The 22500-nt window shown below is 45.9% G+C and overlaps 1 protein-coding gene across 1 annotated transcript in view; it reads left to right on the top strand.

The window, feature by feature from the left end:
• The first annotated feature begins 1924 nt into the window (after positions 1–1924).
• Positions 1925–22500, top strand: part of LOC308159880 (guanine nucleotide-binding protein G(I)/G(S)/G(T) subunit beta-1-like) — a 44101-nt gene continuing 23525 nt past the window's right edge. The window contains exon 1 of the mRNA XM_080533704.1: positions 1925–2389. The gene's annotated coding sequence lies outside the window, so the exon portion shown is untranslated. The remainder of the gene's footprint in view (positions 2390–22500) is intronic.

The raw sequence follows: 22500 nt of genomic DNA, 5'->3' as shown, positions 1-22500 counted from the left end.
AGGAAGCTATGTACACATAATAAAGTCATGGCTTTTGAACCCTTAAAACCACTGCCTTCACTTGTCTGCTTTATGAACTGTAGTATCATTGTGTGCCGTGTTATTCACGGACAAACATGATGCCCTTTGCGGGTTAATAACTTCGGTTTACCGTGGGTTAGGATAACAATTCAAACGTGTCCGGATAGGGGAGAGGACAGGGAATCCAAAACCATTTGAATGGTATCGATCCTACACTCCTATCACCGTCGACAGCGCGGAGCGAATTCCCGGGTAGAAATATTCTCTGCCCCCGCTGTCAACAGGAGTTTCATCCAGCAGCAAGCGGTGCTTTGCGGGTTAATAACTTTGGATTACCGTGGGTTAGGATAACAATTCCAACGTGTCTGGATAGAGGAGAGGACAGGGAATCCAAACCCATTTGAATGGTATCGATCCTACACTCCTATCACCGTCGACAGCGCGGAGCGAATTCCCGGGTAGAAATATTCTCTGCCCCCGCTGTCAACAGGAGTTTCATCCAGCAGCAAGCGGTGCTTTGCGGGTTAATAACTTTGGATTACCGTGGGTTAGGATAACAATTCCAACGTGTCCGGATAGAGGAGAGGACAGGGAATCCAAAACCATTTGAATGGTATCGATCCTACACTCCTATCACTGTCGACAGCGCGGAGCGAATTCCCGGGTAGAAATATTCTCTGCCCCGGCTGTCAACAGGAGTTTCATCCAGCAGTAAGCGGTGCTTTGCGGGTTAATCATTTTGGATTACCGTGGGTTAGGATAACAATTCCAACGTGTCCGGATAGAGGAGAGGACAGGGAATCCAAAACCATGTGAATGGTGTCGATCCTACACTCCTATCACGGTCGACAGCGCGGAGCGAATTCCCTGTTAAAACGTTTCTCTGCCCCCGCTGTCAACGGGACTTTCAACCAGCAGCAAGCGGTGCTGCGAGCAGCAGCAGCCGGGTGAACTCCCGGTTCATTGAGTTTACGATTAAAAGCATAACTTCTCGGGGTGTCAGCGCGGTGGTTAAGGGCTCAAAATGACCGTAGACCGATGGTGAAGTTAGGAGTATTGTGTTTCTACCACATTCACAGCCGGTGTTATTCACGGGCAAAGACGGTGCATAATAGCGATTGTTGTGTTATGCTTGTTGTAAATAAAAGTTCTATGATGCATTGAAATGACATTAAACTAAGATAATACGATGGTCAGCATAATTTTTCGAATCTTTATTAATAAGCTATTACAGAAACTGTAGTGACATTTTCCAAGAGCGAATGTGGTATTTCAAGATGGCGGTTAGCGAAGACATCTATGAACATGGGATGACGATTTCCATTGACCAATCAACGGTGTGCAGCGTCACACATCACACGCAGCCTGGCAAAAAGGTTCCGGGTCTAAATTTAGACCCTGGTATGGAAGGGTAGCTAAAGAAGCGAGCCGAACCGAGCCGAGGCGACCCAGGCCGACAAATGGAAAAGCGCCAAAGAAGCAGGCCAGCACGATAGTGGAAAAGGGGCTTTACATTATTCAAAATACAGCAAGAGGAGCATAGTAATAAAGATGACAATGAATAAAAGCAAATATAAGAAGTAAACAGATTCAATAAGACAATAGTTAATAGATTTTAAAAAAGACACTGATAGAAGTGTTTGTGTTTAATCATAACTGCAGTTTTTTTTTTTAAGGTTTTTGGAGTTGAGTCGACGGACCCTGTCCCTGTCCGTTGCGTGATGACGCAGGGTTGACGTGGGGTTTCCCAGAGAGGAGAGCAGGGGTTACCGCCGCGCCCATCTCTGCTGTTTGATGGCCGGAGGAAGCGTCTGAGAGAGAGAGAGAGAGAGAGAGAGAGAGAGAGAGAGAGAGAGAGAGAGAGAGAGAGAGAGAGAGAGAGAGAGAGAGAGAGAGAGAGAGAGAGAGAGAGAGAGAGAGAGAGAGAGAGAGAGAGAGAGAGAGAGAGAGAGAGAGAGAGAGAGAGAGAGAGAGAGAGAGAGAGAGAGAGAGAGACCAGGGGAACGACGGAGGGAAAGACAGACGAGAAGGATAGAGAAGATTGGAGAAAGAGATTGGTCGTGGTGAATTGGAAGAACGTCCCCAGACTCTCAAAGGAGTCAAGAAGATAGAAGAAAAAGAAAAAGCTGGTTTGGCCACTGGTGAACATTGTCTCAGTGTCTGTGCGCCTCCGTGCCGGTGTGTGTCTGCCCCCTTGGCGGATCTGGGTTCGGGGAGTGCCGCTCCTCCTCGGTTAGCTTCTGCTAGCTAAGTCTCTGTAGCTAAGGTGGAGAGGAGAGAGGGAGAGAGAGTCTGTCTTCAACAATCTGCGCTGTTTTCCAGCCAATGCGATATCATATAAACAACGGATACCCTCGACTGAAAACGGGTAAGGAGGAGTGACTTGAAATGCAAGATTGGGTGTTTGAGAATTAGGCCTTAAATGTTAAAAGGTGGGACATTCATAATGCCTGAGCATTGCTGGGGGATATGGACTGGGGGAAAGGGGTTAAACTGGGTTGGGGGGTGTGGAGGGAAGAGGGGGTCAACAGTTAGCTAAGCTAACCAACCTCTGGGTTGAAGTTTTTCCACTATTTTAGAATCGCTCGCCTTACTTTAATTATCACGGTTCAAACGTAATCGTTTTTTTTAATGATCGTAACGAGGCTTTATTAAGACTTGTGTAGTGGCTGGAGTCTTAATAGTCGTCTTGGTTGGTAGTGAGACTGAGACTATTAGCTTATCAAGGTAACGTTAGCTAACTAGCTAAAAGCAGTTGAAATTAAGGCTGCGTTCGTCGATTCGCTCTGAGAGCGCCGGAGCGCACACTGGGTCCAACGTCCTAAAGGGGGCCACGACATTTGATTGGACAAGAGGCCATTCCATGAGTGTTGATCAGATTTCCACAGCGTATTGACCAACGTGCAGCCTAAACCCCAGTCAGAGGTTGTGGGACCAAAGCAGACTTAACTTAACTACATGGCTGTCACCGTCCGGGTGTCTACCGCCCTCTGTCCTCCGTGTATCCATGTCTAATAGACACATTTACACAGTGACAATACTAAGAATTTCACCAGAACATTGCATTCCGCGGTCTGTACAGAGAACTGTCGGGTTTCTTGGTTGTTCCTTGCTAACATGGCTAGCTTAGCTACTTAGCAGAATTGGCAGTGGCACAAATGATACGTTAAATACGACCCGAGTGTCAGCTGATTGCTGGGAGTTACTGCTTCAACTTAGTGTCTTGGTCGTTGAATTCTTGAATATAGATACATGGGTAAAGCCTGATGACTTGTACGTATAATAATAATAAGTCAAGTTATGTGATCGTATAAATGGGAGACTAAAAATGGCTACTTAGGACTTCCAACAGAAGCGACATCGAGCTCCCATCGCCACCCCCACTGTTCCCGGTCCCATGTTAGCGACAGTCTCGGTTGCTGGTTAGTGTGGAAGAATGAAGTGTGTGTGTGTGTGTGTGTGTGTGTGTGTGTGTGTGTGTGTGTGTGTGTGTGTGTGTAATGTGTGCTTGGGACTAGACAGTACAGACTTGTAGCTGGTAGTTGGACCCCCTCTGTTTGGGTTAGGTTAGGTGACCATCTACCAAGTCTATATTATTCAGTGAACAGATTTGAAAGTGAACAGATTTGATTTGAGGTGGCCAGTGCATAAGATAAGACGTCTTCATAGTATGCCAATAATGCCGACCTCTCTGTCAGCCAGCCAGCCACCAAATAAAGTCGGGTTACACACTTAGCAAAATAAGGCACAGCTAGCATACAAGCTATGGTGACAGCAGGCCCTTCACACACTCTTCACAGGGAGCTGACTTCCCATGGCTGATGCATGAACCGTTAGCTGTTGCATGGAGCAGACATCCATTTTGCTAGTCGGCAATATAGTTAGCTCGCCAACCAGCTAGCAGTAAATGTGTTCCGTTCCGTTGATCTGATTCTAGAAAATGACATTAAATCACACACGTTGGGGGAATGGGGAAGTTTCAATGTTACGGGGTGGGCCAATGTTTTTGTTTCATAAGAAGAGTGAGTCGTTTAATGTGATACTGTAACACTACTATAGCCTGTTAGCGCATTTCAGGCTGCATTTGATTGGTTTTAACCCTCCCTCTGCATTTAATGACACTGAAACGAAGTAGTGTTAATTGGATCTCCGCAAGCTGGTTAACTTGAACATAACATAAGGTCCATTAGCTGTGCAAGTCAGTGGTGACCAGAGAATCCCTGCCTTTAGTGTGCTAGTGTTAATGGTCTCATGGACTACAAGAGAAAACGGGTAACGTTCACTTAAACGAGGAAGCAGCCAAATCCTGTTAGTTTCTAACTAGAACTGGAAGAAGAAAAAAAACAGCGTATGGAGGTGAATGTCTTATGAAAAGCAGCTGAAAAGCATCAAACATTTGGAACACGCCAGCATGGAAGTTTGGAGTGATTCTGTCCTGCCAGACGTCCTGTCGCAGAACGCTGAGACCGGGTGGCGACAATGTTGCCCCGTTCTAGAATACTGGGTGTTCCGTTCTAGAATACTGGGTGTTCCGTTCTAGAATACTGGCTGTTCCGTTCTAGAATACTGGCTGTTCCGTTCTAGAATACTGGCTGTTCCGTTCTAGAATACTGGGTGTCCCGTTCTAGAATACTGGGTGTCCCGTTCTAGAATACTGGGTGTTCCGTTCTAGAATACTGGGTGTTCCGTTCTAGAATACTGGGGGGGGGAACGAAAATTCTCGGAATTGTTTCGCATTTGACAGACATGTCTAGGGTTGCAGTGGGTCATGTTTTTCCGGATATTTTATCGGTGATATCTTTGTCGCGTTAAACATTTTCCGTGTCTTTCAAAAGAGCTATTTGTAATTGCTGGTTCACAAAGATGAATTCATCTGCCAGTCCCCCCCCCTCTCCCTGGAATGAATGGGTTCCTGTATTCAGGCCCAAGCAGCTGCAACCAACAAGATGGCGTTCAAAGCCTTTTTCCACACCGCTTTTTACTCACACTGAGAAAGACAGCAGCTCAGTATCGGCTGGATTCAGGCTTGGCTTAAGAGATAGCTCACTTTTTTAAAAATCAATATACATACATTTTTAAAATTAAATATACGATGTGGAAGGTGTTTGTTATTAGGAGAAATGTATCTGAAAACCGACACCGGTGTGTGTGTATACGGTAGCATGGTAGATGGAGGTGGAGGGCTGGAGAACATCTATAAGCCTGTAGAATGACAAACCGTTTATAATACTTAAAGTTATGTTACAGTGCTATATATATTTATATGAATGATTTTTATTTTTTTATTTTTACAAGTTGCCATGTCTATTTACATGTCGGTGTCCTGAGACGATTCTAGCACAACAGCTAAGTTAAATTGTATGATGGTGGACTTTAAAGTATGAAAGTTTGTATTCGTGGAAGAGTGTTTCGTTCTTCAAACGATTTAACATATATCCTAGTGATTAATACATGATTTATTGTATCAGTGTAATATTAGGCAAGTACAACATCACCAGATCCTGTCCAGTGAGACCATTGTTAGCCTAATAGCTCAAATGTGATACAACATCTATTTTAATTAGTCAGAAATTACTTTGACCATGTTGATGGCCCTGGCATGTGTACTATGTCGGTATACTGAGGACTGGTGCTTCACCATTGTCACATTTTGATGTCTCCCTTGGCTTTACGAAGCTCATGTGACTTTAAGCAAAGCCGGTCATTTTGGCACTCTTCAATGGGGTTTTCAACATGACAGATGAAAAGGGCATTGTAAGGACTTGCAACAGACACTTATTGTAAAATATCCAGTTACTTTTAAGATGGAGGCAATGGCTGATTCCACCATTACTAACCTAACCCCATTCCTTTCTTTTTTGTTTTTTTAGCAGCAAGTTATAGCATAGGACGTTTCCAGTGGTTATGTCTGATTTTCCAATGGCATTCTTCATGCACTTAAACATAGTGTTATAGGCCTATATCCTCCCCAAATGTCCACTCCTCGACAATATATCAGCCATCAAGTAGACTAAACACCTTCACCAGGATAGTGAGTCAGTCATAGTCAGTCATGTAATGTTGCCCTACTAAAGTCATAACACACAGTTATTCAGGAAGTCCAGCATAAAGGAGTTTCTCAAATCATGATGGTGTAAATGAGTCTGTCCAGTGTCTACAGTGTCTGCTCATCGCTCTCGGGACCTATGGCTCCCACCACCACGGTCACTTACTGAAGAGTCAGAGAACACAAGGCCGTAGACCACACCATGGTAGCATTGGGAGATGCTCTGCTCATATCTATCTATCCTCAATCTATCTATTCATTATTTTACTTTGTTTGCTCCCCCCCTTGCTGTGACCTAACATGACATACCTCCAGACCTCCCTGACAGAGTTCCATGGCTTTCCATAGTGAGTAACAGTGACTTGACACCATTGCTCACATTGTCTAGGATGAGCAGGTGGATATCTATTGCTCCTCTGTGGCTCAGTCGGTAACGCTTAGCTTAGTCGGTTCGATTCACTCTGGGACCATATAGGCCCTATACTGAAAAATGTATGCAGCACTCACTGCAATGTAATGTACGGTAGGCTAAGTCACTTTGGATAAAAGCATCAGCTAAGTGGCATATAGCTAACATTTAATTACACAGAGACATCGTCAGTGCAGTGGGCATTTCTCATTCAGCGAGTTGGGAGTCATGCTCCATGATCTCCGATTATAATTTGTCCCCTGATTTGTAACACCTCAGAGATGATTGTCTACCAGGAGATAAACATACGCCAAAGCCGAATTATCTCTGGCCCTTTTTGAACTAGGGGGATATTCGTTTTGTTTTAGCGTGTTTTCATCCGAGTTTTCATTTTTTATGCGGGCGAGGGGGTATGAATGGGATTAAATTCTTACCGTCTGTGGGTTTCAGCTTTTAGGATTACTGGGCTTGGTCAGTGATAGTGCTGATTTTCCTATGATCCTGCTTTTAGCCATATGGAATGTCATCACAATAACAGCCGCTGTTATGACTGGAGCTGTCATGGAATCTCTTTATGAATTGTACATGCTCCGAGCTGGTTATGAGCTCATAATGGAGGTGTGCACCAGGTGATTGTAAACGTTCTGAGACTCTTCTTCACATAAGTGGGTCTTAGCATTTGTGTTATTCGGGATATCACCGTGCGCTGATCTCGATGTAAACTTTTAGAAAAAGTAATTGTTACACGGAAATTTGTCGCTTAACGACAAAATAAAGTGTTTTTTTGATAAGCCGTAATTATAGATTATGACGTTATTATTACCTTATAATCTATAATAATTACGTAAGTTATGAACGTGATGTGTGTATGCGTGTGAGCGAACGGTGAGAGCGAGGAAAAGAAATTGCGCGCAAAGAAACCACCATTGTCGCGATAACAGACATTACGTCTTTTATCCTTACTGAATAAAACATTTATTTGATAATCATTTAGATCGTTTTATCGCCCAGTCCTGTTTGCTAGCTGATCCTCGAACAGTCAGAAATGTCATACTCACAAAAGCAAGTCAAATGAGGGCAAGGTTACTTACTCTTATATACCTTGTTAGCTAAGTAGCTGACATTTGCAAGCAAGTTTATTAACGAACACACAGCAAAGTGTGTGCAAAAAAGTGAGTGCAAAAAAGGATAGGTCAATATTGTTGCTAGCTACTCCAGCAGTCAGCAGAGGAAATTAAATTACAGTATAACAATGACATAGCCTAAACATAACATATAACCTAATGTAATAACATAGCATGATAATATAATAACAGGGCATGTTTGAGGTGGGGAGGGGAAACCTGGAAGTACTTTGATGGTGGAGTGCAAGAGGGTAGGATCAGGGTTTACTAACCGTCGCTGCTTTCTTCAAAACAGGAACTGTCCTCAGTTTGAATAATCTACGTTAAGGCTTGGAAATAACCATGTGTTTTCATACAACAACATGCATTTATAACCCGCAAATACCTGAGGTGGTTCTAGAATTCTGTGTCTGTTAGTGACATCACAATGAATGAAATCAAGATGCCACTTGATTAGAGGGAAAATCTGATTTGTTGTCATAGGAGACAGAAGTGTTATTCAAGTTTTTTTGTTGTTGTTTTTTTGGTGGTCCCCACGCTTTGATTTGGAAGTCTTCTCAACGGTTGGACCAATGTATTAGACAAATGTATTAGGTCTAAGTCACTTTGGATAACGGTGTCTGCTAAATGCCCCCCAAAAATGTAGCCTAAATGTCAGTGGAAATATTTGTATTAGAGCGTCCGTTTGTCGCTCGGTTCTTGGAGTTGAGTAGGTGGAACACAGCACATCCCTCACGAGCTGAAGTTTCCTGTCAGACACTTCTGTCCTTCTGTTTCTGTGTGCTTCTATGTTCCTCATTCCATCATTTCAGCAACAGACTTGGAACAAACCACCAGGGCATGGCGCGTTCGTGTCTGGGGTAATACGGGCTTCCTGCAGGGCCTGGTTGTACAGTCTTAATTAATCAGTCTTCTTAATTAATCTTGAAGTCAGATTCATTCAAATGAGATTTCCCAGACCGACCAGTTGCCTTTTCTACCGAGATAGTGACAGCCCCCACCTCATCTCCTCTTACTCCATAACCATACCTGTCTCCAGACAGACAGACGACAGTGTACCATCTTTTTAGTTCAGGATCAAAAGGTCAGATCTCTCCTGTTTGGCCACATGTTTGTTTCCACGCTTAATGTGCTAATGGTAATTCTGGTAGTATTCCATAGCTGAGTCTCTTTTTTTTGGGACTAGCACCCACTCTGCCTCACTTCCTCTGCCTCTCTTCTGCGTTTCCCCAGAAGTGTCACACAATAAGGGTCGTCATGGCAGCCACGGCACTACCCCCGACCCCCCCCCCCCCCCCCCCCCCCCGGCTCCTCCTTCTCCATGTGGGTTGATTGTCTTGGATGCCGGGCTACTTTTTATTTTTAAACCCAAGGTGCCAGTTGAAGACTAACGGTGCCCCCCCCCTGCTCAGTGCTGAAGGGGAGGGAGGGGATGGGGGTGTTGAAGCCCGTGCCTGACCCCCGAGGTCGAAGTATATTTGTACACAAAAAAAGCACATCTTCACCACAGTGGTTTATTTTTTAGTGTGGGCTGCATGTGACTCTCTTGCTTTTCTCTCTCTCCCTCTCTCCCTCTCTCTCTCTCTCCCTCTCTCTCTCTCTCACACACACACACATCTCTCTCTCTCTCTCTCTCTCTCTCTCTCTCACACATCTCACTCTCTCTCTCTCACATCATCCATCAGCTGTATGACTGGGCTGGCCACAGCGGGTGTGACCCAGAGAGAGGGACACCCCTGTTATTCTGTGGGTGTGTGGGGGCGGGTGTGTTACAGCTTCTGAGGCTGGAGGCCTAACATAGATGGACCCTCCACACAGTAGCCTCCGCTGTCAATGGTTGTCTACGGAATCTGCCGGTATATAAACAAACACATTCTAAACATTTGTGTAATATACACACACATAAATGTGTTTTGTGTAATGAGTTTTCCCCTCCTTTGTTGTCAAAGTATTTATCCTTGTTCTGTTTGTTTACTTTAGTTCCATAGTTCTTCTCCCCCCCCCACCCCGTCCCCCGTCCCCCAATATGGAATGGAACGAAGTAGATCCCCCAGCTTGTTGGTTGTCTGTACAGAATTGTATTTATGTATTCGTCAGCAGTACAGCTTGAAGAACCTGTGAACTACCACAACAGTTACCAGCTAGTTTGAATGCTGGTACGAGCCACATGGTTGAGGGCCACTGTTTTGAATAGTCAAAGTGAGTGGTGACAGGGGACAGCTAGGCCGGGCCGTGTTGCCGGTCCACCGCAGAGGATTCTGTCAATCCTAGCAGCAGAACTTTGCATGTGGAGGAAAAAAAACCTCAGAGCTCTCTCTCTCTGTGCCTCTCTCTCTCTCTCCCTCCCCCTCTCTCTCTTTGCCTCCCTCCCTCTCTCTCTATGCCTCCCCCTCTCTCTCTCTGTGCCTCTCTCTCTCTCTCTCTCTCTCTCTCTCTGTGCCTCTCTCTCTGTGCCTCTCTCTCTATGCCTCCCCCCTCTCTCTCTGTGCCTCTCTCCCTCCCCCTCTCTCTCTCTTTGCCTCCCCCTCTCTCTGTGCCTCTCACTCTCTCTGTGCCTCTCTCTCTCTCTCCCTCTGCCCCTCTCCCTCTCTCTCTCTCCCTCTCTCTCTGCATCCCCCCCCCCTCCTTTGAATATGGACACTTGCCCCATATGATTTGACTGTTGTTGTTGTGGGGGGGGGGGAAAGAAAAAAAAATCAACCCAACCTGAATTCTGAGGCAACAGGAAGAAGTTGCAGTTGGAGTGAAAAACGAACTGTCTGGCTGTCATGTGACTCTTCACACTCACACGCTTGTTCCTCTCTTTTTGGAGAGTCAGGGAGCGTAGAGAGGTGGGGGGAGGGGGAGGGGAGGGGAGGGGTAAATATATTAATGCAATCAAAGGAGTGTATTTTGCGTTTTTAAACAAAGTCATGCTTTTGGCTTTGGGGCGTGACCTTCGACTGTTTGTGCCTCCTTCCATTTGCCACTATGAAGAAGCCAGTTGTGTGAAATGTCACACAGCAACAAACCGTATCTTTGTTAATAATATGTGTGAAGGTAACATAGTGTACATTTTTTGTTGTTGTGCTTCATCACTTTCTTTTATCATTATCGTCAGGCCCTGGGCCTGTTATCATGAGCTTTCACCGTTTTTCCTATTCCCCCCCCCCCTCCCCGCCTTCCTTAATGATTGTCTCACCTGTGGCATTTGGACTTAGTCTGCCAGCATGGGCGCTAGCTTGTGGAACCTGTTCCGCTCTAGCCTGGTGTTCAGGGACACGGTGACGGTGACGGGGGGTGGGGGTGGAGGAGGAGAGCGTGGGTCTATGGCTGTTGAGTGGAGGGGTGCCTGGGGTGTTCAGGGACACAGAGAGGGGGGAGGGAGGAGGAGAGAGTGGGTCTATGGCTGTTGAGTGGAGGGGTGCCTGGGGTGTTCAGGGACACAGAGAGGGGGGAGGGAGGAGGAGAGAGTGGGTCTATGGCTGTTGAGTGGAGGGGTACCTGGGGTGTTCAGGGACACAGGGAGGGGGGAGGGAGGAGCGGAGCGAGGGACGGTCTATGACTGTTGAGTGGAGGGGTGCCTGGGAGTGGGGGGGGGGGGCTGCCTGGGGTGTTCAGGGACACAGTGAGAGGGGGGGGGGGGGGTGGAGGAGGAGGAGAGTGTGGGTCTATGGCTGTTGAGTGTAGGTGTGCCTGGGGGGGGGCAGAGAGTGGGTCTATGGCTGGGGGGTGGAGGGGTGTGCCTTGGCTGGGGTGTTCAGGGACACAGTGAGAGGGGGAGGGAGGAGGAGAGAGTGGGTCTATGGCTGGGGGGTGGAGGGGTGTGCCTTGGCTGGGGTGTTCAGGGACACAGTGAGAGGGGGAGGGAGGAGGAGAGAGTGGGTCGATGGCTGGGGGGTGGAGGGGTGTGCCTTGGGGGGGTGCCTGGTGTTCAGGGACTGAGAGGGGGTAGGGAGGGTCTATGGCTCGGGAGTGGAAGGTTACCTGGGGTGGGGCGGGTTCAGGGACTGAGAGGGGGTAGGGAGGGTCTATGGCTCGGGAGTGGAAGGTTACCTGGGGTGGGGCGTGTTCAGGGACAGTGAGAGGGGGTAGGGAGGGTCTATGGCTCGGGAGTGGAAGGTTACCTGGGGTGGGGCGGGTTCAGGGACTGAGAGGGGGTAGGGAGGGTCTATGGCTCGGGAGTGGAAGGTTACCTGGGGTGGGGCGGGTTCAGGGACTGAGAGGGGGTAGGGAGGGTCTATGGCTCGGGAGTGGAAGGTTACCTGGGGTGGGGCGGGTTCAGGGACAGTGAGAGGGGGGAGGGAGGGTCTATGGCTCGGGAGTGGAAGGTTACCTGGGGTGGGGTGGGTTCAGGGACAGTGAGAGGGGGGGGGGGGGAGGGGTGCCTGGGAATTTAGAAGCTGGAGGGCAGTTGGAAGGTCACAGACACTCCCCAACATCTCCTGTTCCTTTAATGACTTTGTTGGGGTGTCAAAAGTCTCCAAAGCTCCACTTTATTATCATGACCATTACCCATAGTGGTATGATGATGATGATTATTTGCGTTTGCGTCATCCTAGATCTGTGTTCGCATGGCACCTAGGAGGAATGGAAAGGAAGGATACCCTGGATGTTCAGCGGTTATGTTCGTTTGTTTACGTCTGGAGTCGGGTTGCAAAATTCCTGTGAGTTCCCCGTAAGTTTCCTGAACTTAGGGGAGTTTTGTAACCTTAGCCTGTAGTCACCTTTACCGCAAAGTGTCTGCTTACTAGGAGCTGAGTAGGAGCTTACTATCGATCAGTTGAACCCCACTGCTACTACTACGATTGATGTCATGTCTAATATCATCAGACAGTCCCCATAGAGAAAGCGTCTGTGAGCACCCATCTTGTTTTGCAAAATTGTAACAATTTAACACATTCCACTGAAATACGTCCATAATCGGTTGGGTGTCCTTCCGACCCACAATTTCAGAAAACTCAAATAGTTGAGGATTGAGTTCTGAATAGCATATATATATATATTAGCCGACTAGCCGTAAACAACATTACAGTTTTCCACAACTAAATACTCAAAAGTCTTCTTAATACACATTTCGCAATATCACACTACGGTACTAGTCGAGACACCAATATTTTGTATTTGTTTTTGCTGATATGGACCTATGTGTCTGAAATAAAGTGGAACTGTATTGCCAAACCAGTAGGAGCCAGGGGCTTACACTGGAGCATCTTTCTCACTGGCACAGCACCAGAATATCTGAAAGACATTTTGCTAGCATATCAGCCCAATAGAGCTCTCAGGTCTTCTGACGCTGGTTTTCTCTGTGTACCACATGTACAAAAGAAGAGATTTGGTGAGGCTGCATTCTAATTTTTTGCACCCAAATTGTGGAATGCACTGCCAGTTTACATTAGGGATTAGGGGTGGGCATCAATGATCGACGATCGATAATTGATCGATAAGGATCTTGGTCGATCACAAAATATTTTGGTCGATAATCATTAATATATTTTTAATTTTTTAATTTTTTAAATAATAATAATGGAAATTAGTTTGTCCACGTGTCACCAGATTGCGTTCGTCTCTCACCCCTGAACATGTTAACATGATCATCTTTCTGAACAAGAACCAGTAGGCCTGCCGCCTACAGTCTCTCGCTGGAGTTTAAATTTAAGTTAAGCTGGACGCTCTTAAGGACACTAACGTTTTCAGTCATCCTCCTATTTGTGAGTAACTGTTTTTTTACTGCTCCTATGGTGAGTTACTTATTTTCTATATTTTTATTTATAACGTAAAATGTGTTTTTAAGTTAAACAATGTAGGCTACTCACTGCCTTGTTTAAGAGGATTGTTATCTGACTGTAGTGTCTAGTTTGAATGTGAATTAATGAATGTGTGCAATAGCAACACAAATAAAGTTTTTTCCCCAAGGAAAACATGCTTGTTATTTCTGCCCTAGTTTTTATTTTATTTTATTTTTTTATGAAAAAAAAGCTTATCAATTAGTCGATAATTGATCGTTAATTCTTGCGATTATCGAAAAAGAAATTTTGATCGTTTGCCCAGCCCTATTAGGGATGCAACCTCAGCAAATATGTTCAAGTCAAGACAAAAAAAACATCTTTTTAATATTGCCTTTAAATGACTAAATAATTAAATTATGATTATATAATGATCGGAGCACTTTGAGCTGCAACGTTTGCAGGAAAAGCGCTATACAAATAAAAGTTATTATTATTATTATTATTATTATTATTGTTATTATTATCTTTCAGGCCGATGCTAAACCCAGCTTCGACACGTCATCTCGTGGATGTGAAGTTTGGCAATAAGTTGACGTTTCTAGGAAAAAATGGAAATACAATGGAAACTGGCATACAGCCATTCATCACTAAACGATGGTACAGCACAGACACGTTAAAGTGTCTCTTGATGAAGCGTTGTAGGGGGGGGGACTACATTTACATTTTAGACATTTAGCAGACGCCTTTCCCCGAAGCGACTTACAACAAGTACATTCTGTCTAATTAAGTGAATCATCTATACAACAGTCATCATAAGAAAAACAAATCTATGCTAGGACCAGGGGCCATTGACATTCACAATTCTAGAAGAATGTGATTTATTTTTATTTTTTTATTTTTACAAAAGAGAAACTGTACAGTGGGGTAGTGGGGATGAAGAGGTCTTCGGGAGGGACAGTGTCTAGCACTTAATGCTGAACAATCTTCTCCATGGCTGGGCTTTCTAGTCCAGCCCATACCAGTTTGTTAACATTTTGCAGTTCGTAAAACCAGTTCGTGTTTACATTCTGGTTTGTTTACATTCTCCAGTTCCATAAGGTGGCGAGCAATACGGAGGTACTAACTAGCATCACGCCAACTCCTCTCGTCTCTCGACGGGTTTACGTTAACATAAGCACTTTGTGACAAAAAAGAACAAATTGTGTTTGTGAAAGCGCAAGTTGTATTTGTAAAAGCGCCACTCTATTTTGTAATTACAGCGTAAGTGTGTTACTTTGGGTTATGCTATGTTCGCTAAGCCAAGTAAAGCACTTGGATGATAAGAAGGATGTCCTGTTCCGCCCTAGCTCTAAACCCCGTCCCTAGCCCTGTTTGGCCTCATAAGGACCGGGGAGGGGGGGGGCTAGTAGCGGAGGTTACTAGGTAGAGGAAGTAGTAGGTAGAGGAGGCCATTGCCCCAAGTTTTGAACACTGAATAGGCCCGGAGTAAGCACTGCTGAAGCCCGGGAGTGACCAAAAAAAAGCTTACGTGGCTTAAAAGATGGCAAGCCGGCTACTGTTATGCTCTTAACGAGGAAGCCACACCGGCACGAGTCATTTCATCCACGCCGTACGCGTGCGTCTGCGAGCACATGTTTTACCCCGGCTCTTAGATAGAAACTGGTCCTGTACTGATTGATACTGATTGATGCGCGCTACCCTCCAAGCAATACGTCACTAGCCCTGCCTCTCCCGTCTGTTCAACGGTTAGGGGGAAAACCCTGTTATTATGTCAACAGTGCATCCATAGGCTATTGTCACTTTATTTATCTTGACTTATCCTTAGCCTCATTGCCGTATTCGTCTTTGTGCTGCATTGTGACAGAACCGAAGCCTTTAAGATAATACTTTTATGGGGGGGGGGGGGGGGGGTGTAACAATAGGCCTATAACTTGAAACTAGGCTACTTTTCTCTTACGTGTCTTAATCGCGTCTGATGTGGGCGGCGCCTAAATGTTCGGCGTTCGTGTGTACGTCTTTTCACGTTGGTGCTTCCGTGCGGCCGGTGTTTTTACATTTCCATTTTTGGCGTTGAGTAGACAACGCCTTTAGCCAAAGCGACTTACAACAAATACATTTGTCTCAGTAAGTGAATCGTCTGTCCATCAGTCATAATAGAAATAGTAATCTATCCCAAAACCAGGGGCCACTGGCAGTTACAATGCTAAAAGTAAAAAAAAAAAAAAATCCCCCCCCCCATTCAATTGAATGGGAAAGTGTGTCCAAACTTTTGACTGGTACTGTATATATATATATATATATATATATATATATATATGTGTGGTTTCCGTGTAAAGGCCAATGCACACGGCGTGCGATTTTGTCGCACGACAACATTCGATTCTCAATTCACACCACCGAAGTGTGTGGGTGTGAATGGAGAATCGAATGTTGTCGTGCGACATTATTGCATCGCACGCCGTGTGCATTGTCTCATTAAAAACAATGGAATCGAATTCGCGGTGCGACAAAATCGCACGCCGTGTGCATTGGGCTTAAGGGTTAGGGTATAACTTTATTATATAAAGTATTTTCTTACAGCAGTCCTACACCGGGAGACAGTGAGTGCAATCCGTGGAGTCCTCATCAGTGCAGTAATTTAACGTGTTCCACCAGAAACGTGAACAGTTGCGCACGTGCTGGACGCAGAATAAATAGTCCTCCCTGTCTGTTTCTGAACTTCAAATGTATTGTGTGGGCATACTATGAAGCTGAGTGGATATGTTTTTAAAGCATCCTAAAACCCAGTGAAACCATCATTTCAGGCACTTTGTATGGTGTTTTTTTTTTTACACGTATGGACCTGAGGAAGAATACACTCCAAACCAAATGCTACATTGCTGCTACAACAGCGACCGCGCAATGTCTAATTTTGGTGCGTTTTTCGCTCATTTCTTTGTGCGTTTCTTAGTGCGTTTTTTAGAGAGTTCCCCCGGAAGCTTGGCAGTCCATAGTAGGCATTGGACGTAAAGATGATCTGAGTACTACAAAGCTTTCAGGAAACAAATGTTTTAATATCAGCGCTGTACAGTTCGACGGAAGTCTTGTTTGTTACTTACGCTGCATCTCTAACCGTTGTGGTCGTCGACCCAGTTGTAGAGGAAGTGCAGTGTCCATGCCTCTGGACGCATAACTGGTGAGGTGGAAAGTTTTTGTGTAGACAGACTATAACAGCCTTTTATCATGCCCCCCCCCCCTCCATCTCGATCAGCCCTCAGGTCCTGCCTTACTGACTTCAATGGGACTCACGTCACGTACGTTGAAAGGATACTGGCGGGCCTTTAAGAATTTTGTGACCCAGCTTTAATGCCACTTCATCAGTTGTACGGTTGGTCAGCCTCTGACTAACAGCATAAAGGGCCTCTGCCGATGCATTATTTTTTTTCAGTCAGTTTGCTCATTCACAAAATAATCACATCTTACAGGACGATAACATTGGATTCAAAGTGAATGCTTGCAAGTCTTTCATAAAAAAAACACACACAAAAAAACGCATAGTAATTGCTAAGTGGGGGGCTTGGGACGTCCCAACTCTTGACGTCACCCCTTTAAAGGGCAAGGCTTAGGTTAGGGTTTGGATAAGGGTTACGGTTAGGGTTGGGTCATCCCAAGAATCCCATTTAGCATCTACCCAAAGCGCACACTGTCTGCTACACCTAAGTGAGCTTGCAAGGTCTGTTTCAATCATATTGTTGAAAGGGCTACATTCAATGACTTGACTGCTTGCGTGACAAGTGAGGTTGTCCTATAAACGAACCCCCCCCCCCCCCCCCCCCCGGCCTGCATTTCTCCAATCTAGGTATGTAACGAGCTCCCATCTAGCTCTATATGGTTCTCTAGGCTAGCCTCGACAGTTTTACTTTCATGTTGGGACTTTGGCACTCTGGTTTTCAGTGTACCTCATCATTTGTTTAAAATAAATCCCTCTCTCTCAACGGAGCTTAGTGGCAGCATATCCTCCGCTGTCGTACTTGTAATGAGTGGAGTTATGGTTTCCCATCTGGCAGGAGAAACATCTATGGTGAACTGGGGGGAGTAAACTAAGTTATTGCCTTCTTTGGCTAGTCTTCCCTGCGGTTCTGCGTAGCACCGGTAGAATGGTTGTTTGACAGTTTGTTTTGGCAAACCACCGCGCGGTTTTCCATTTTCTTCTAGGTCGAAATATTGCCAAACTTTAATTTTACAAGATGACATCCCAGAGCTGAATTTAGCCTTGGCCTAGTAGTCCATGGAAGGAGTTTCCACACAAGCACCGACTCAGATTAGGATGTCACCTCACCAAAAGTAATGGGACAGATTAATATACTGTTGAAATGAATCACTCATGTTTTAGTATTTAGTCGATGCAATAACTGCCTGATGTCTGCGACCCATTGACCCCCACCAGACGCTGGGTATCTTCTCTGGTGATACTCTGTCAGGAGTTCTATTCTGACGCCATCTTTAGTTTAGCTTGTTTTGAGGTCGTATCAGGAAGTTAAATCCAGATTCAATTGGATTTAAATCTGACGATCAAGTCAATAACTCCCAACTTTTTTTTTACCCCAAAAAACTACGAAGTTACTATTGCAGTATGTTTTGGGTCATCGTCGATGAATTTGGGGCCATTTGATTCTACTCAAGCACTTCAGAATAGGTTCTTCTGTTGCTGTCAGCAGTTACAGCATCAATTAAGACAACGTAGCCAGTTCTAGTGGCAGCTATACCATGCCCAAACCATAAGACCCCATCCACCACGTTTCACAGATGAGGTGGAGAGTGGCTGTAAATCTTGGCCCAAACCTTTTTTCTCGTTCCACTTGCAATCACTCCGGCACAAGATAATATTCCTCTTATTTGTCCACAGTACCTTTTTGTCTCCAGACCTCTGCTGCCTTTGTAGGTACTTTTTAGCTATAACCTGAGCCTCCTTTTTTCACACCACACACCCGATTTACGATTTTAAGCCTTTTTTGTGTAACTCGCAGTGCCACACACATCTCCCACTGCGTGCCTCTGTTTGAGATGCTGGAATAAATTAGTCGTGCTGTTGCTGCTGCTTTTAGTTGCCACAGACTTGAGACAAAATATTTACATCTCCTGATCTGTGGGACAGTTGTTGTTGTTTTGGGTTTTGTCTAAATGATGGTGAGCTGAGCATTTTTCCGCTCAGCCATTGTAGTTTGTAGACCAAGTTTTCCATGGTCCAGTTCTTCTTTTCTTCCTAACTTTGGAAAGCCACTTTGTTTAAATTAAGTCCGATCAACAAAAATATTTTGTGGAAATGTGGAAAATGTACATGAAAAATATACTAACATGTCTGTGTCTTCCTGAGGACGTTGTTGCTGCAAATGAGTACATGTTCTCAGTCAACTTACCCAGTAAAAATAAGTGTTGAATGACACAGCCAACTGTCCCCCAGATCAGGGGAATCCTCCTCACCCAACCCAATCAAAATTGTGTCAAGTGATGTAGCCTACTCTCTCTCTCGCCCTAGGATTTCTGATCCCATCCTGCCTCGCTCTAGTTTCAATGAGAGAAAAAATAGGCTACTACTCATTTCAGTTCAGTGACACTCCTCTAGGGTAATGGGATCTGGAAACCACCTATCCCACAGACAGCAGGCCAGTTATACTGTAGTAGTAGGGCTTCCCTATCTCCCAGCTCCACGGTGAGGTAAAAAAGGGGCGTGGTTAGTAGTAGTAAAAAGGGGCGTGGCTACAAGAGGCTGTCGGATGTGGAAGACACACCAATGTCTATATGGAGGATCTGAGATTGTGTGTACTGGGAGGGTCAAGGCTGTGTGTGTGTGTGTGTGTGTGTGTGTGTGTGTGTGTCTCTCTGTGTCTCTGTCTGTCTCTGTGTCTCTGTCTGTCTCTGTGTCTCTGTGTCTGTTTGTCTCTGTGTCTGTCTGTGTGTCTGTGTGTGTGTGTGTCAGGCATATATGCGCTATCCGTGTCGGCCTGTCGCCTGGGTGTGTGCAGGCCGTGTGGTCCGTATCCTGTGTGTGTGTGTGTGTGGGGTCCACATCCTGGGTGTGTGTGTGTACGGCCAGGATGGCGGTGAAGAATAGCAGCTAGTGGGGCCCCTCCCATGCGGTCATGGCAGTGTCTGGCTGTCCGATCGAATCATCTGTGTGTTCGACCATAACCACACACACACACACACACACACACACACACACACACACACACACACACACACACACACACACACACACACAGTGAGACCGAGGGACACTCTCTCTCTCTCTCTTTCTTTCTCACTTTCACTTTCTCTCTCCTCTCCCTTGAATGCGGCGGCCAATAGTGGTCGACTCCATTTGGCAAAAGAAAGACACTGAAAGCCCTGAGTGAGTGAGTGAGTGTGTGTGTGAGTGTGAGTGAGGTCGGAGGGAGGGAGGGGAGGGGAGGAGGCTTTTAAGCAATGTCCGGGAGCGACTCCTGCCTGCGTCAGACCCCCTTGTCCTGGCCCTCTCCTTTGTGACCTCCTTGTGTTTCAGCTCCCATTCACACGCATGACTTCCTCGTAGCACTTAGCCCCCTCCACCGGCTCAGATACCGGCCACACGCACACGCCGTCCTGTCCAGCTGCCTGGGTCTGCTCTGCCCTGCACCGCCCAACACACACACACACACACACACACACCCCAGCGGTGGGACAGGCCTCTCTGGAATGCCCCCCCCCTCCCTCCCACCCGCCATACCCCTTAAGGGGTATTTGTGCATGCATGCATGCATGCTTGTGTGTGTTTTTCTGTTGTTGTTGTTTGTTTGTTTTTACATGTTTTTAGGGCATTTCCGCTTTTATTGGGATAGAGGAGACAGGACAGATTGACAGGAAGGATGAGAGAGGGAGAGAGAGAGAGAGAGAGGGGAGAGGGGGGTGACATGCACTATATGTTAGTGGCTGGAATCGAAGCAGGGACCTTGCTGATGATGATGATGATAATATGGCCTGTGCCTTATTGTTTTTACGTCACATGATTGTGTGTGTTTGAGTGTATGGGGAGGAGGGGGGGGGTCAGAGTGCCTGGCTCATCCCCCCCCATCCTCCTCTAGGTGAAAAAGTAGAGGGGGAGAGGACTGGGAGGAGAGGGGAGGGGGTGCTGTTGAATATTGAATAGCATCTGTAGCGCTGGCTGGATGGACCAAGGTGGACGGAGGAGAGGAGACGGGAGGAGGGAGGAGGGGGAGGAGGGAGGTGGGAGGAGGGAGGAGGGAGGTGGTCCTCTGTGGCTCAGCTGGTAGAGCATGGCGCTAGCAACGCTTAGGTGGTGGGTTCGATTCCCATTTATACTGAAAGGTATACACTCACTGTAATATAAGTTGCTTTGGATGAAAGCGTCTGTTTCAAAAACGTTTTGATTTGTTTCATCCTTCAAATTAAAAGTCCCAGTATGACATCACTTTACTTTTCTATTTTTCCCCCATTTTATACTCCTGGAAAACCCCTATTAGCTAACAACCACCAAGCAGCCTTGAAACACATGCATTAGCAGTTCTGCACACATTTGTACAGGAAATCAAAATAAACCTATACCATCATAGTAGTATTGTGGGTTATTATAATGATTATAGTCTTGGAGATGGAGCAGCTATATCTAACTGGCTAGCAAACAGACCCGTTCTCCTCTTGACATCAAAGTAGATTTTTTTTAAGGATGTCGTGTCCCGTCCGTCCCCTGGTCCCCGCGTCCGCCCCCCCCCCAGTTTGGCATGTCCCTGCTTGGTGCCGTCCTCAGGTTAAAGGAAGTAGGCCAGTGGAATAAAAAGCGTGAATGTGATTAGATTCCATACAGATACCATTTAATCACCCATGTTTCAAACATTGTGTAATGCCTATGTAAGAAGTGTGCAATTGAATAAATATTGGATCTCTCATATTTCATAACTCATATTGGATTTGATCAACGTTTTTTCAATTGTTGTAAGTTTCTTTTGGACAAAGGCGTCTACTAAATACCCTAAATGTAAATATAAATCTCTCAGTGGTTTGTGTGGGGGTATGGTATTGCTACCTGTTCTTCCCTTGGTGGTCTTCAGTACCAGTCGTTCAGTAACATGTCTTGTGTGCTAGCCTAGCTATGACGCCCAGAGAGAGAGAGAGAGAGAGGCAGAAAAGCAGCTTTCTCTCTCACCCTGGCACGGCAGGCCACATGGATCACTTCAGGTCACAAATCTGAGCGAGTGTAGTGGAATAAATGTGGACTAATCTGAGGCAGGGAGTAATCTCATGGCCTCTCAGCCTGTCAGTCAGCCTGCCTCTCTGCTGCTGCTGCTGCTGCTGCAGCAACACGCTCCCCGCTCCCCGCCACCACCACTCTGCACCTCCTGCTGAGCCAGCAAGCAAGCGGTTGTCGTGGTGACCCCGGGCAGTTGACACAGCGGACAGGGAACTAGCTAGCTTGTTAGCTTTTTCGGCGCCATAGCCTAGTAGGGTTGGGGTTGGGCGGGTAATACGGTAATATCGGATAACGTCCGGCGCCCAACTGTAACAGCTAGGGATGCTCCGATTTATCGGCCACCGATTTAAATCGGCCGATTTCACTCCAAATGACTCGATCGGTGATCGGCAAAAATGGCCGATCGCAAAAACCGATTTTTTTTTTATTTTAATTTTTTAATTTTTTCCCCCTGGGGAAGACAGATAACTGAACAGAAAACATAGGAGGATGTAACAGTATGTAAACCATGAAGGCCACGTTTATGATGTCTTTTATACAGCCATATCACTGACTTGGGCTTCAGGCCCTAACTGGGTGATAGGCCAGACTTTTACTATGCCATAAAAATGGGTCTGCGTTTGCTTGGTGCCTAATGGATCAAAACTTTTGTCTAAAAAGCAAAAAATATGTAGGCTATCCAGTCAGTAGGCCTACAGTTATGTATTTCAAAAAAAATCGGTATCGGTATCGGTTGATCTTGAGGAAAAATATCGGTGATCGGTATCGGCCCCAAAAATCCAGATCGGAGCATCCCTAGTAACAGCTAGCTTTTCAGCTAGTACTTCTTCACGAGTGTTTACAATACAGAGGACAGGACGCAAGTTTGTGACGTGCGTGTGTCTGTGTGTGTGTGTGTTCGGAGGTCGAGGAAGCGATACTGTTTGCAGTGACTGTCTTTCACGCCTGGCACATTTGGTGCTGTGACAGTGTAAACCTACTGTGTATCT

The sequence above is a fragment of the Nansenia antarctica genome (genome assembly GCF_963989245.1).
Source record: "Nansenia antarctica genome assembly, chromosome: 6".
NCBI classification, from domain to species: domain Eukaryota; kingdom Metazoa; phylum Chordata; class Actinopteri; order Argentiniformes; family Microstomatidae; genus Nansenia; species Nansenia antarctica.
The sequence above is the reverse complement of the archived record's forward strand: the minus strand, read 5'-3'. Positions and strand labels throughout refer to the sequence as shown.